Below are 14,455 nucleotides of genomic sequence, written 5' to 3' on the forward strand. Positions count from 1 at the left end.
AGGAGCTTAAGGTGATGTACATGGTTCTCTTCCCAGTTTATGACCAGAACAACCCTGTGTGGTGGGTTAAGCTGGCCCGAAGTCACCCAATGAGTTTCATAGCTGAATACGGATTTGAACCCTGGTCTCCGAGGTCCTAGTCCAACACTCTTAACTACTGCCCTACATTGTGGTTTTATATAAACTGCTTGGTATACTTTTCTACCAGCATAGGGGTGAAACTAGTCTTTCATCCTGGTCTCAAAGACCCAGTTTGGCACACAGAGACCCATATGTATTTGTGTACAAACACACAGGCTGGGAGCCTCATTGGTGCCCCTCTAGAGGCTTCACCTGGGGCAAAAAGCCCTGCTAGCCCCCCCCCCCTCCGTAGCTTGAGAGTTAACTTCAAGAGGTGCATTAAGTACATATGAGAGCATAAGAAGTGCCTGCTGGATGGATCAGGCCAGTGGTCCATCTAGTCCAGCATCTTGTCCTCACAGTGGCCAAACAGATGCTGGTGGGATACCTGCAAGCAGGATCTGAACGCGACAGCCCTCTCCCCTCCTGCAGTTTCTAGCAACTGGTATTCAGAAGGATTATGGCCTCTGACCATGGAGACAGAGTACAGTAATCATGGCTGGCAGCCATTGATAGCCTTGTACTCCATGAATCTGTCGAATCCTCTTTTGAAGCCAGCCAAGTGAAGAGTCAATAGGAGCTACAAGCCAAGCCAAGCCAAGCCGATGAAAGCCAAATTGGCTATTATTGTCCAGGGGACAAAATGACAGGAAGGATTTGAAACCTGCGGGACCAGAGATTTACAGGAGATTGGAAGAAGTGTATTTGAAAAGCAATTGTAACCAACAAATTACGCGGGTAGGACTACAAGAAGTTTTGTAAGGAGGAATATATGAAGTGCTACAAGGTAGATAAAGAATAGAGGTATTGGTTATGAGTTTTAAATGTAACAGGGAAAATAAGAAATGTATACTAAGAAATTAGATTGGAAAATTTTCAGACAGGACTGATGGAAGTAAAAAAAAATGCAATAAGATGTAAAAATATGTTTAATTACTGTTGAAAATGGTATGTTGAAAAAATTAATATATAGATAGATAGATGATAGATAGATATAGATATAGATATAGATATAGATATAGATATAGATATAGATATAGATATAGATATAGATATAGATATAGATATAGATATAGATATAGATATAGATATAGATAGATATAGATATAGATATAGATATAGATATAGATATAGATATAGATATAGATATAGATATAGATATAGATATAGATATAGATATAGATATAGATATAGATATAGATAGATAGATATAGATAGATAGATAGATAGATAGATAGATAGATAGATAGATAGATATATAGATAGCTGTTATTGTCCAGACACAGCCATATATCTATGCAAATCCCATTGCCATCTTGACTGTCCTGTTTGGTTTCTCTGTGACACACCTGGACCCCTGTTCCCAGGTCACCCCTCCCTCTGCCCAGTTGTGCTGAAGCCTTCTTTCTTAGTTTCCTTGAATTCCTTGAATTCTTATCTAGGATGCTCAATGTATCACCACATACCAACCACAGCACGTGATGCTTCTGTTATCCATGGGTGATTTGGTGTACGGCCCTTTTAGCCTGAACCAGCAGGCTTTTCATGTGTCTTAAAACTCAGGGTCATGGGTTTGAGCTCTACGTTGAGCAAAAGATTTCTGTATTGCAGGGGGTTGGACTAGATGACCCCCGTGGTCCCTTCCAGCTCTACAATTCTATGATTCCATGCTCTTAGGAGCAAGGCTGGTGGACCACTTAATAATTTTTGTGCCTATTATAGCAAGGCTAATGCAATGCTCTTAGAAGCTGTGTGCTTTTTAATTTTATTTTTACAGGCACCTGTATGAAGCTCGTGGACCACTGAAGAGTCCCTGGTTTGGATTATATTGAACTAGATAAGGCAGCTTTCTATGCTCCCATCTTCACATCACTTCCTGGCTGCAAGGAATTCTGTTGTCTGATTCACATCCCCCCCCCCCCCTTATTTTGTAGGAGAGCTGAGAATTTTGCATGATGAGAGGAGGGGAAAATAATGGCTGTTCTGCACCTTGCGATGTTTTTCCTGCCCTGCGCTTTCATTCATTTATCAAGCCCCGCTGCGTGTTGTACTTGATAATGACTTAGATGAGGTTAATTTACTGCCACAGGCCTGCAATTAGCGGTCTATCACAGGGTCAGGGCATGTGAGTGTTTATGTGAGAGACAGCAAGGAAAACACACAGAACAGTCTGCTTGCTGCTGGTCATCTTCAAGTGCAATTTGTGACGGTGTGTTCAAACTCAGGTTTTGCATGGTCTAGTCCATGGGAAGAAGTATCCAGGAAAACTAAGAAAGCAGCAGGTGATTGCATGCGGGACCATAGGAAGCTGTCTTATGCTAAGTCAGAAGGCTGGTCCATCTAGTTCAATGTTGCCTACTTGGACTGGCAGTGGCCCTCCAGGGTTTCACATAGAGGCTTCCTCCAGTTTTTTTATGGGACCTTCAACATGCAAAGTAGATGCCTCTGAGTGATCACTCTTCCCCAATTGCCATCTCTGAACATAGGCTTGCCAGAGGACTGCATGGAGCTGCCATTCCACAGCCTCACTGGGAAGGTACAGAAAGTTTCACCAAGTGTAATTCAGCTTCCCAAGAACATCAGTGTTTCCTTTAAAATAAAAATAAAAAAATGAAGTTTCTAGTCCTTAAGACAGTGGAGGTCTTCTTGACAGAATGTGGGCAAATCCTGTTGAAATCTCAGTAGAGATGCACAAAATTCCCTATGTGTGTGGGTGTACAGGAGAGTTCAGTCTCCTGCATTGTCTGTTTCTGCTTCCTTGTGGCTAGCAAAACTATAATAAATTATGCAAAATGGTAAAGCTTTCAGAGTAGATTGTGCAAGATAAGAGCATGCCAGTGGGCTCAATATGCATGATTTGTGTCAAAGAATCCAGCTTCTCCTGCAGCAGAATCAGTTCACATGGATAGATGATTTCAAATGCACGGGGCCTCCCCTTGAGCAGAGGTGTACCTAGGCTCTCGTGAGCCCTTGGAAAGAAGATTTATTGTTGCCACCCAAGCTGGGAGAGACCACGTCCCAGAAACTCAAAAAGTTGGCTTTTTGACACCTTCTGTGCTCCTCCAGTGACTGCCTCCATAGCCATCAGGGTCAGGTCTGCTCTGCTCTCCCTCCCCTCCTCGTCTGCCTGCCTGCCTGCCTTCCTCCACTTGCTGCTTTCCTTCCTAACATTTCCATCCTTTCCTTTCCCCTCCTTCTGCAACTCTCGCCCACTCTCTCTGTCTCCTTCCCTCCAAGCTGCACCGGGTGCTCCAATCAAAGTTCAAATAGTGCCACTGGCCAACCAGGGAGGTGGCTCTGCAGGGCTGCAGAGACCGGATTTGTGCTCAGAGGAGCCAGCATGCCTTGCCCGGCCACTCAGAGCAGTGGAGGAGTTGCCCAGGGAGCAGGCGGGTTGATAGGCAGGCAGGCAGGCAGGCTCCTAGCCACTCCATACCAGAGTGGAAAACCCCCGTTTTTGCACCCCCTTGTCAGGGGCCAACCTAGCAAACCCATAAGTACATACCTGCTCCTGAGTTTCTGAGATTTTCAGCAGGCATTTAGCATGCACTTCCAGGCATTCTGTCACAGCCTGCCCAGGCCATTTGCTCACATCTGGGGAATCTTTGGTCCTCCAGATCTTTCTTAGCTGCAACACCCATTAGCCCCAGCAAACATGCCCAGTGCCCAGGGAGTTCAGCAACATATGGAAGGCCAAAAGTTTCCCACACCTGCCTTTGCTCACCTTTGCACCCATTCTGCAAGCCGCTCCCTCTGAGATTAGGTGAGTGATGCATTTCCTGGAAAGGCTCTGCATTTCTGTCTTGCAAGAGCTGCTCCCGGGTCAGCTGAAAAAAACCCCATCAAACTGTTTGAGTTGGAAAAATACAATGCGGAGATAAATTTCTGGGCCACCACCAGTCTCTCTTTTGCCATTACTTCTTTTAAGCAGAGAATTAGTGTCATAATATGAGCAATGAGCACTGCTCCTTTGCCACATGGACGTGATGGATAGCACTTATGACAATGGCGGTGGTTAACATGAAATATCAGCAGAAGGCCAGGCTGCTGCTGCAGCAGCAATAATCTTCAGCAAGGGAACAGTAAGAGCCGGCTGCGAGTGTGAGGCTTCACCGATGATTTAGCAACCAACCTGTCAAAGTTCTGGAGACAAATCTGATGTGTCTGGTGGATCACTGGAGAGATGCAATTTGCTGGAAACTTCTGCCAGGAGTTTTTACTGCTGAGTCAACTAGAGAAGCAATGGCTAGCTAAACGTCCATGAAATATGTCATCCAGTTCCATTGATCTCTCACACTGTTGACCACTCAGTTATTTGGAGCAGCCTCCTCCAACCTGGCACCCTCCAGATGTTTTGGACTATGACACCCATCAGCCCCAGCAAGCATGTTGGAAATAGTACTGCAAAACATCTGGAGGGTACTAGGTTGGGGAAGGCTGGTATAGCACCTTCTGTACATAGATGCAACACCCACACAGACCGAACTTAGTCCAGTCCAGTCCACTGCAAGGTATCAAGGGCTGTAGGATTTCAGGGTCATTTCCCCTTCTGCTGTGATCACTAGGCTTTTCCAGGGAGACCAAATGGTGTATGTAATTGCATACATATAAGGGAATACATGGAGGGGCATGCAAAATCCTAAATGGCTTGGGTCCCAAATACCTAACAGAGCACCTTTCCAAGTATCAACCATCTCAGACCCTTCAATCTGCATTAGAGGCCTTGGCAATGGTTGCTGGAGGCTGCCTGTTTGGCTTTGGCCCATGACAGGGCCTTTTCAGTGGTGGCTCCTTTTTGTGGAGTGCTGGCTTCCCAGCACCATGAGTTGCTACCACTTACTGGGAGGGGGACAGGAGCTTCGCACAGTGCACTGCATGGCGGTGGAACCAACCTGTTGCTCCTGCCACCACATGCCACACAAACTTCCCATGCTCTCCTTCCTTGGAGGGTTTTAAGCAGAGGTTGGATGGCCATCTGTCATGGATGCTTTAGCTGAGATCCCTGCATTGCAGGGGTTGGACTAGATGACCCTTGGGGTCCCTTCCAACTCTACAATTCTATGATTCCATGATTCCCCACTCTGCCCTTTCTATACATGTTGGCAGCCCCTAATGTGTGGAAACTGAGAGGACACAGAGCCTCCTCTTGCCACTCCATCAGTGACATGCATCTGTCTCCCTCACAATTGACTTTCAGCAGGAATTTGAAAACATTCCTTCTTTGAATGGCTGAAAGACACTCTTCCCAGCAACCTGGAGCTCACTGGCCCCGATAATGTTTTCAATTGTTAGTTTTTTAAAATGTCTTTTAATTATCATTTGAATGTTTTTAAACTGTTTGTAGAATGCTTTAAAATTCAGAATGCTCTAGAAGGCTTCCTGCCCTGTTCTCCATCCAGCCTTCAGACCACCATCCAATTAGCAAGGGAGCAGATTAAGAAAAAGTGGGTGGCGGGTTTGGTTGATGATGATTGATTTGTTTATGGAATCTGTTTGAAGTACGAGCTCTTCTTGTTGGGAGGAGATGGCCTTCATTGTGTTTTTCCTAAGGTGGCAGCAAATGAAAGATGCTAGCACGACCTGCGGTTGTTTTTCTGACCCAAGTGCAACACTTAACTCCATCACCAGCTAGCACACTCCCGCCCCCAATCACATCCACACCACACACCTGAATAACTCTTAGACCAGGCCTGCCTTCCCCCAAAGAACCCCCAAGGAATCAAAGTTTGTTCATCATAGTTTGTCTAGAATTCCCAGCCAGCCCTTAAACACACAAACAACAGTTCCCAGAATTTTTCACGATTGCAAATTTGGGAGAAGAGTGCTTGTGGTGTGGATGTGACTGGAAGCAAGCTCTTTCCCAAATCACAGTGTTTTTATGTTGTGCACTAAGAGAGGGAAGAGTGGCAGAGTGGGGAAGAGGAGCAGGAACTCATCAAACAGGTGAGAATAAACCCTCTTGGTCACACTTGAAACACAACAGGTGTAGATGAAGGAAAGGTGGCACACTGAGTTTATGGCAGTAACAATCAAAAGAACCTATGATTAGCACTGCTGGATCAGGCCAAGGGCCCATTTTGTCCAGCCAATTTCACAGTGGCCAACCAGATGCCCTACTGGGAAACCCTCAGGCAGGAACTGAGCACAAGAGCACTCTTCTCTCCTGCAGCTTCCACTAATTCAGAAGCATTACAGCCATTGTGGTTAGTACCCATGAATAGTTGTCTCCTCTATGAATTTGTCCAATTCTCTTTTAAAGCCATCCAATTTGGTGGGCATCAGTGGCGCTGTGGGTTAAACCACAGAGCCTAGGACTTGCTGATCAGAAGGTCCGCGGTTCGAATCCCCGCAACGGGGTGAGCTCCCGTTCCTCCGTCCCAGCTCCTGCCAACCTAGCAGTTTGAAAGCACATCAAAGTGCAAGTAGATAAATAGGTACCACTCCGGCAGGAAGGTAAACGATGTTTCCGTGCGCTGCTCTGGTTAGCCAGAAGCGGCTTAGTCATGCTGGCCACATGACCCGGAAGCTGTCTGTGGCATAGGCGCCGACTCCATGGGGCCTGAGGGGGCCCGAGCCCCCTCAAAAATTCGTTTGGGGGGGCTCTGCCCCCCAATAATTTAAGAAAATTATTAGTTATATTATCTTCGGCGCCTGCCGACGTGGCGACCTACGCACCTTGCCCTGTCTCCGCCCGGAGAACCCGCCCCGGGCCGGCCCCCAGCACCCCCCGCCACTCGGAGGGGACGCAGGTGCTTCAGCCTAGGCCCAGGCCCGTCTACACGGGCGCTTCGCTCCTCCACCGGCGCCTTCTCGGCGACCGCTGATGCTGAGGAACCAAAAGGAGGGATGAAGGGGACAGCAGCCATATATAGATATAGATATACCTTATACGTTTTATGTTCTCTCTCTCTCTCTCTCTCGGAGAGGGGCGAGCGGAAGATCCCTCGGCCAGGCGGAGCCGCGAGCAGGCAGGACGGAGGTGAGCCCGAGACGCGGCCTAGTCAGCCACGGAAAGAGGGAGGCGAGGAGGGCTGGGCAAAAGCATCTCTCCCGCCCCCATGGGAGAAAAGAGGGGCGCAAGCCCCCTCCACCTCGCCCTACCCTTAAGGGGTCTCCTGTCGCCCTCCACCCGTAGACTCTGGGGAAGGGGGGGGACAAGGCAGGAGGGAAATGGGGGGCACCGAATGACACCCCCCAAGGGTGGCTTAGGAAGGGGAGCTCGTAACTGAATGGTAGGGTGTAGACAAATGGCCAGAGGGAACCAGTTTTGAACAAGGATGCCCACAGACGCCGCCTCTTTTCCTCCGCCCCCCTCCAATATTTTTTATAAGTCGGCGCCGGCTCCCTCGGCCTATAGAGCGAGATGAGCACCGCAACCCCAGAGTCGGTCACGACTGGACCTAATTGTCAGGGGTCCCTTTACCTTTTTTTTACTGCTTCCTGTGGAAGCAAGTCCCAACTATGGGCTTGTGAAAATGGACTTCCTTAGAGGAACCAAGCCCTGAGTGCTCACTGGAAGGACAGATCGTGAAGCTGAGGCTCCAATACTTTGGCCACCTCATGAGAAGAGAAGACTCCCTGGAAAAGACCCTGATGTTGGGAAAGATGGAGGCCACAAGGAGAAGGGGACGACAGAGGACGAGATGGTTGGACGGTGTTCTCAAAGCTACAAACATGAGTCTGACCAAACTGCGGGAGGCAGTGGAAGACAGGAGTGCCTGGTGTGCTCTGGTCCATGGAGTCACAAAGAGTTGAACATGACTGAACGACTAAACAACAACAACAACAGAGGAACCAACTCATAGGGGCCGAGGACCCTTTGACACACCCAATAAAATATTTGAGGAGGTCGGGACCCCGCAGGGCATTGCCATTCAAATGGAATCTGAACGTCACATCTAGTGATTGATTATGCAGGGCGGGGCTTACCTGCCCCCCCCCCAATATTTTATTCGGGTTGGCACCCCTGCTTCTATCTGTCCTGAATCTTTCAATACTCAGCATCATTGGATGCCCACAAGTTCAAACGCTATTACAGAGTGAGAAAAACTTTCCTTTATCCAACGAAAAGAGAAAAATGTTACATTTTTTTTAAAAAAATTGAATAATATTATGAACTTCTCTCATGGTGCTCCTTAACTGACTTTTTTCTAAACTGCAAAGTCCCAATTTTTGCAATCTTTCCTCCCTCTGTGTGGAAGGATGCAAAAGGCAGGGTCTTCATGAGATCTCACATCCAAGAGGAATGCATTAGTTTTAATATTTCATGTGAATTGAATCAATATCTGAGTAGAGGGCGCTCTGGATCACAGCTAATGCCTTTAGCATTGGGGGGCTTGAGCAGAATGGATTTGTGCTTAACAGATGGCCGACCTGTTTCCTGACCCTCCATGTACGTTGCAGGCGGAGCAACAAGCCCACAGACGGTTGCTTCCACATCAGAAATGAACGGGCTGCTCTTGATGGGGGTGCACCATGAGAGCTGCTATAAACATTGTAAAAAAAATTGCTTAATGGTAGCAGCAGTGGCGGCAGCAGCGGGCGATGGAAAGGCAACAATTGGCATGCAAGAACACGGAAGATCATTTGCAAACCAAATTCCTGCAGCTGAAATTACAATCTGTAACAATCTCCATTATATTTTAATAGGCAGGAAAGTAGCTGAATGATTAGAATTTTTATTTGTAAGAAAGCTCCAGAAGAAAGTGCCTGATATCTATCTATCTGCCTATCTCTCTCTCTCTCTCTCTCTCTCTCTCTCTCTCTCTCTCTCTATCTATCTATCATCTATGGATCTATCATCTAATCAGCAAAAGTGTAACACAATGCTGAAAGAGCAACAGAGAGCATTCCATCAGCCTCAGGCTTTCCTGTGTGAAGCTTTTATTTAATTTTCGAAAATCTTTTTTGCTACATCTGGACTCTGCAATAACGATTCAAGCAAACCCTTCAGGAGACTTAAAAGTAAACGATATGCACCAAAGAGCCGGATAATAGGTACAAAGTGGGAGCTTGTTGCATCTGCCCGCTTGGTCCTGTGCAGCTGGGGATGCAGATCAGCCGGCGAAGGAAAGAGGAGGAATATGCTGACTTATTCCTGTGCCAAAGCAACAGCCTCCTGGTCGGCTGACGCACTGACAGGTCCAATTTATCCCTCCAGTGGAATGAAGCAGAGGAAGATTTCATGCAGTGAGCCACTTCAAAATGCAGGTGCGAAGGTGCACATTCGAGAAAACAAGTACTTACTGAGCACATAATTTAAGTGTGGGAGGGCTGTAGCTCAGCTGTTGGGTGTCTGCTCTGAATTCAGAAGGTCCCTGTTTCGATCCCCAGCATTGTCTCCAGGTCAGTCTAGGAAGGCCTCATTTCAGAAATTCTGGAGAATCAGTCAGTGTTGACAATACTGAACTAGATGGGCCAATAGTCTGAATCAGTGTAAGGCAACTTCCTATGTTCTGCTGCCCTAATAGAGGCAAAGGTAAAGGGACCCCTGACATTAGGTCAGTCGTGACCAACTCTGGGTTTGCGGTGCTCATCTCGCTTTATTGGCCGAGGGAGCCGGCGTACAGCTTCCGGGTCATGTGGCCAGCATGACTAAGCCACTTCTGGCGAACCAGAGCAGCGCACGGAAATGCCGTTTACCTTCCCGCCAGAGCGGTACCTATTTATCTACTTGCACTTTGATGTGCTTTCAAACTGCTAGGTTGGCAGGAGCAGGGCCCGAGCAACAGGAGCCTACCACCCCACTGCGGGGATTCGAACCACCAACCTTCTGATCAGCAAGTCCCAGGCTCTGTGGTTTAACCCACAGCACCACCCGTGTCCCGTGTATTAGCTGCCCTAATAGCTGTGTGTAATTTTGTAGAGGTTTTGGGGGAGGTCATGGGAAGGATTGCACATTCTCCAAGAAATGTACTGTACAGAACACCGGATAATCTCCAGATCTCCAGCTTTCTTTAAAAAAGAAAGAAAGAAAAAGTAAGTTTATAGCATTTGTAGAACGAATGCTTATAGAATTTGTAGAGGGAGTGTGGGACGGATAGACTGACTGAGGGTCAGCATATATAATCAGCAGAATTGACGAGACCCAGAAATTCAAAGCAAAATGTTTTTGTGGTTTCTCCTTTCCCAGCCCTACAAGAAGATGCCATTGTGGACTGAACCTGGGACCTCCTGCAAGCAAAGCAGATGCTCTACCTGACAACTGCTGCCTGACTTCTTGCAAGGGAGAAGTTCTCAGTGGGTCACAAAGGTGTATTTTTCTCCAGATAGATTTAATCTGCACTTCTGAGCAAGGTGGAACCACAAAACAAATGCTTTTTCACCCGAGGCAACGAATTATGCCTATTCCATTGTTTGGTACGGGGGAGGACGGAATATGCATATTTATGAAGCAGACAATTGTGTAAATATAGAACTGCAGTTCCAGGGTATTGTGTTTCACAGAAATTAGAGGGCGGTCATAAGAGCACAGCTCTTGCCGATGATTTATCACTGCCACGTAATCAATAAGAAAGATTGTTTCCTAATAACTCAAGAATAGGAGTAACTCCAATATTATATCTGTTGGCAGTTCATCTGTCATTGGGGGGAAATGCTGCTCTCTCTGGCCTCATCATAAATCAGCTGTCTTCATCCACCACAGACTTAACCTAACCTGCAACACTGGACTCAGTTTTAGATTCCTGCATTGCAGGGGGGTGGACTGGATAACCCTTTGGGTCCCTTACAGCTCTGCAGTTCACTGAGTCTATTTGTCCAAGCAGGTAGAGGCCTAACACACATGTTTTGGGAAGGAGGAGTTTTATTGGCTGTTCAGCTATAATCGCCAATAATTGACAGCATGTTTGGGGAGAGTTTTCTGGCTCTCCACCCCTGGAGGGCCACTCACTTGTCTATCACCTGATATAAAAGTGATATCAAATGACACTGCATTTTGAAGCCCGGAGGCTGGAATGTCAAGGTGTGGTGTAGAGCAGAAAGCCCTTTTGCAAAGAGCTGGTGCTGTTCTTTGAACCTGGTTTTTTTTTTTGGGGGGGGGGAGTTTCAGAGCGCAGTGAGCTCTTTTATTCTTCAAACCTTCAAAAACTGGAGGTTTAAAGTGCACGTGGCTGTTGCCAGCAGGGGTTCGCTCAGCTGCTCATCTCTTAACTTGATATATGTCATCATCTGCCAAGCATGCCCTTCTAAATTCTACATAGGACACACACACACACACACAGAGAGAGAGAGAGAGAGAGAGAGAGAGAGAGAAATGCAAATCTAAAATCAGAAATGACAATTTCAGCCTCCAAGGACACTCAGTAACTGACCTTAAAAGGTGGAACATCGAAAGCAGATTGCAGCATGAATTTAGAGGTTCACCTCTGTCTTCTGTGGCTTGAACTGCAGCAAAGCGTTGTGTTACTGGCTTCCCAATGTTAGGAGAATGTCCATATCTGCTACTGTTTTGTGGACTGCCACTGTCAGTAACAAAATTATCAGTCTTCCTACATTCCGCGTCCATCTGACTTCACTCTTTTTTACAACCCCCAACTATCTATGTGCATATAGATAATACACACATTCATATACAACACACCAGCAACTCAGATGTAAGAACGTAAGAAGAGCTTGCTGGATCAGGCCAGTGGTCCATCTATCTCAGCATCCTGTTCTCACAGTGGCCAACTAGATGCCCACAAAGGAAGTCCACAAGCAGGAGCCAAGCACACCAGCATTCCCGTGCATCTAAGAAAGTAGACCGCAGCCCATAAAAAACAATATATTGTTTATTGGTCTTTAAAGTGCTACAAGATTTTGGTTTTGTTTTATTCAATAGTCATTCCTTCTGCCCAAGGAACTCTGGGAACTGGGGGTTTCTTGAAGGAACATAGGGCTCAGGATCTGTCACAGAGACATCTCAGCAGTCTCCCACCAGCTCTGGGGGCGGGGGGGGGGAGAGCCACAACCGTTCAACTGCTATGGAAATTGGTATGATTACAGAACAGGGGTGGGCGGAAAATAGAGTGGTATTCATCCACTGGTAGTCCAGAGTGATTTGCAGTAAAAGTTTTTGCCTCCCACTTGTGTAGCAACAGAAACAGCAAAATAACATTAGAATCATAGAATAGAATCATAGAATCATAGAGTTGGAAAAGACCACAAGGGCCATTGAGTCCAACCCCCTGCCAAGCAGGAAACACCATCAGAGCACTCCTGACATATGGTTGTCAAGCCTCTGCTTAAAGACCTCCAAAGAAGGAGACTCCACCACACTCCTTGGCAGCAAATTCCACTGTCAAACAGCTCTTACTGTCAGGAAGTTCTTCCTAATTTTTAGGTGGAATCTTCTTTCTTGTAGTTTGGATCCATTGCTCCGTGTCTGCTTCTCTGGAGCAGCAGAAAACAACCTTTCTCCCTCCTCTATGTGACATCCTTTTATATATTTGAACATGGCTATCATATCACCCCTTAACCTCCTCTTCTCCAGGCTAAACATGCCCAGCTCCCTTAGCCGTTCCTCATAAGGCATCGTTTCCAGGCCTTTGACCATTTTGGTCACCTTAGTCAGGCTGTAAAGAAGAAGGCAACCAATCTGGACAGGAATGGACTTCTATGTGAAAGGGCTGTTCTGGCACCGTAGTCTGATTTAGAAACATAGCTCTGTAGAGTTGGAAGGGACCCCAAGGTGCTTTTTAAAAAAATCTGCACCCCACCACCAAGACCATACCAGCTTGAAGTCTCCCCTCTCTTGCTTGACAGCTTTCTGTCAAACATTTTTGCCTGTTATTTTTCTTACTCTTGGTTCATCCCTTGCTTCCCCCTCTTTCTCCATCAACCAGAAAACCTCAGGTATGGGCAACAAATACAGCCCTCCAAACCTCTCTCTATGGCCCTCACAACTGTCCCCAGAGCCATGCTCCTCTTTTGCCTTGTTTCACAGCCTCCTTGTGTGTTTTTGCCTGGCTGGGATGTGTCCTGGAACTCTGAGAATGTTTCTTGCTTGCCTGGATGGAGGATAGAGAGGGATCTATGAGCTCCTGTAGAAACTAACCTATAAAAGTAACATTCACGTTTATTGCTATGCCAGCACTTGCCTCTGGCCCAGCCCACCTGTAGTAAGTGGCCTCTGGAAGGTTTACCAGAAGGGAGTGGGCTTAAAACACCCCACCCCAGTCCTGCCTAATCTGAACAAGACAAAGGCAGCTGCAGTACTCAGGAAGGTCAGTTTATAATGCAATTTTTGTCTCAAATTTTACCCTTGAAAAAGAGACCCAAGGCTGAGGAATATCGGCAAGATGGCACATCAGTATAAAGGCAAACAGCAGCCAGACCCACCCCCCACCCCAAATTGTTTCCACTTCCCTCAACACTGTTACCTTCCAAGGGATTTTATTAAATTAAATAAAATAAATCAGCCTGCAACTGATGCGCTATACCCTAAGATGGCATTGATTAAATTCAAAGAATTTGAAACCAAATATTTACGAGCAGGACCGAAATGCCAAACCACTCCCAGCCCATTCAAGAGCGTATTTCAAACAGCACTTTACAAGCACTGATGCTGACAGCTTCAAATGGAAAGAAACAGCTCAAGTTTCCAAAGAGGGTGCGTTCAAAAGCAGGCAGCACAATCTGTAAATAGTTTTTCATCTTAAGGGCTGTTGTTGCTGTTGTTTGAAGCACAAAAGAAGAGAAGTACGGCTCAGAAAGGGTAGAGAAATATTTTTTCCCCTCTGATGGGATGATGAAAGGAAATTGGCATTCAAATAGAAGATGCTTCATGCTCTAAGAAGTTACTGCCGTTGTGTTTAGTCCATCATTGTGGCAATACAAACTCTGCTAATTGGAGGACAATGTGAGATGATTTAGTGGTGGGCAAATTCTTGGCTGCTCCTAGAGGGAGCCAATTAACCCTTGGTTGTAATCTCTGCTTAGCTATAATCTCCGCTCAGTGGAGAAAATAATAATAATAATAAAGGTAAAGAGACCCCTGACCATTAGGTCCAGCCGTGACCAACTCTGGGGTTGCGGCGCTCATCTTGCTTTACTGGCCGAGGGAGCCAGCGTACAGCTTCTGGGTCATGTGGCCAGCATGACTAAGCTGCTTCTGGCAAACCAGAGCAGCGCACGGAAATGCCGTTTACCTTCCCGCCAGAGCGGTACCTATTTATCTACTTGCACTTGGACGTGCTTTCGAACTGCTAGGTTGGCAGGAGCAGGGACCGAGCAACTGGAGCTCACCCTGTCGCGGGGATTCGAACTGCCCACCTTCTGATCGGCAAGTCCTAGGCTCTGTGGTTTAACCCACAGTGCCACCCGCATCCCTTAATAATAATAATAATACAGGCCT

Source organism: Podarcis liolepis, assembly GCF_965112155.1.
Source record: "Podarcis liolepis genome assembly, chromosome: 14".
Lineage (NCBI taxonomy): Eukaryota > Metazoa > Chordata > Lepidosauria > Squamata > Lacertidae > Podarcis > Podarcis liolepis.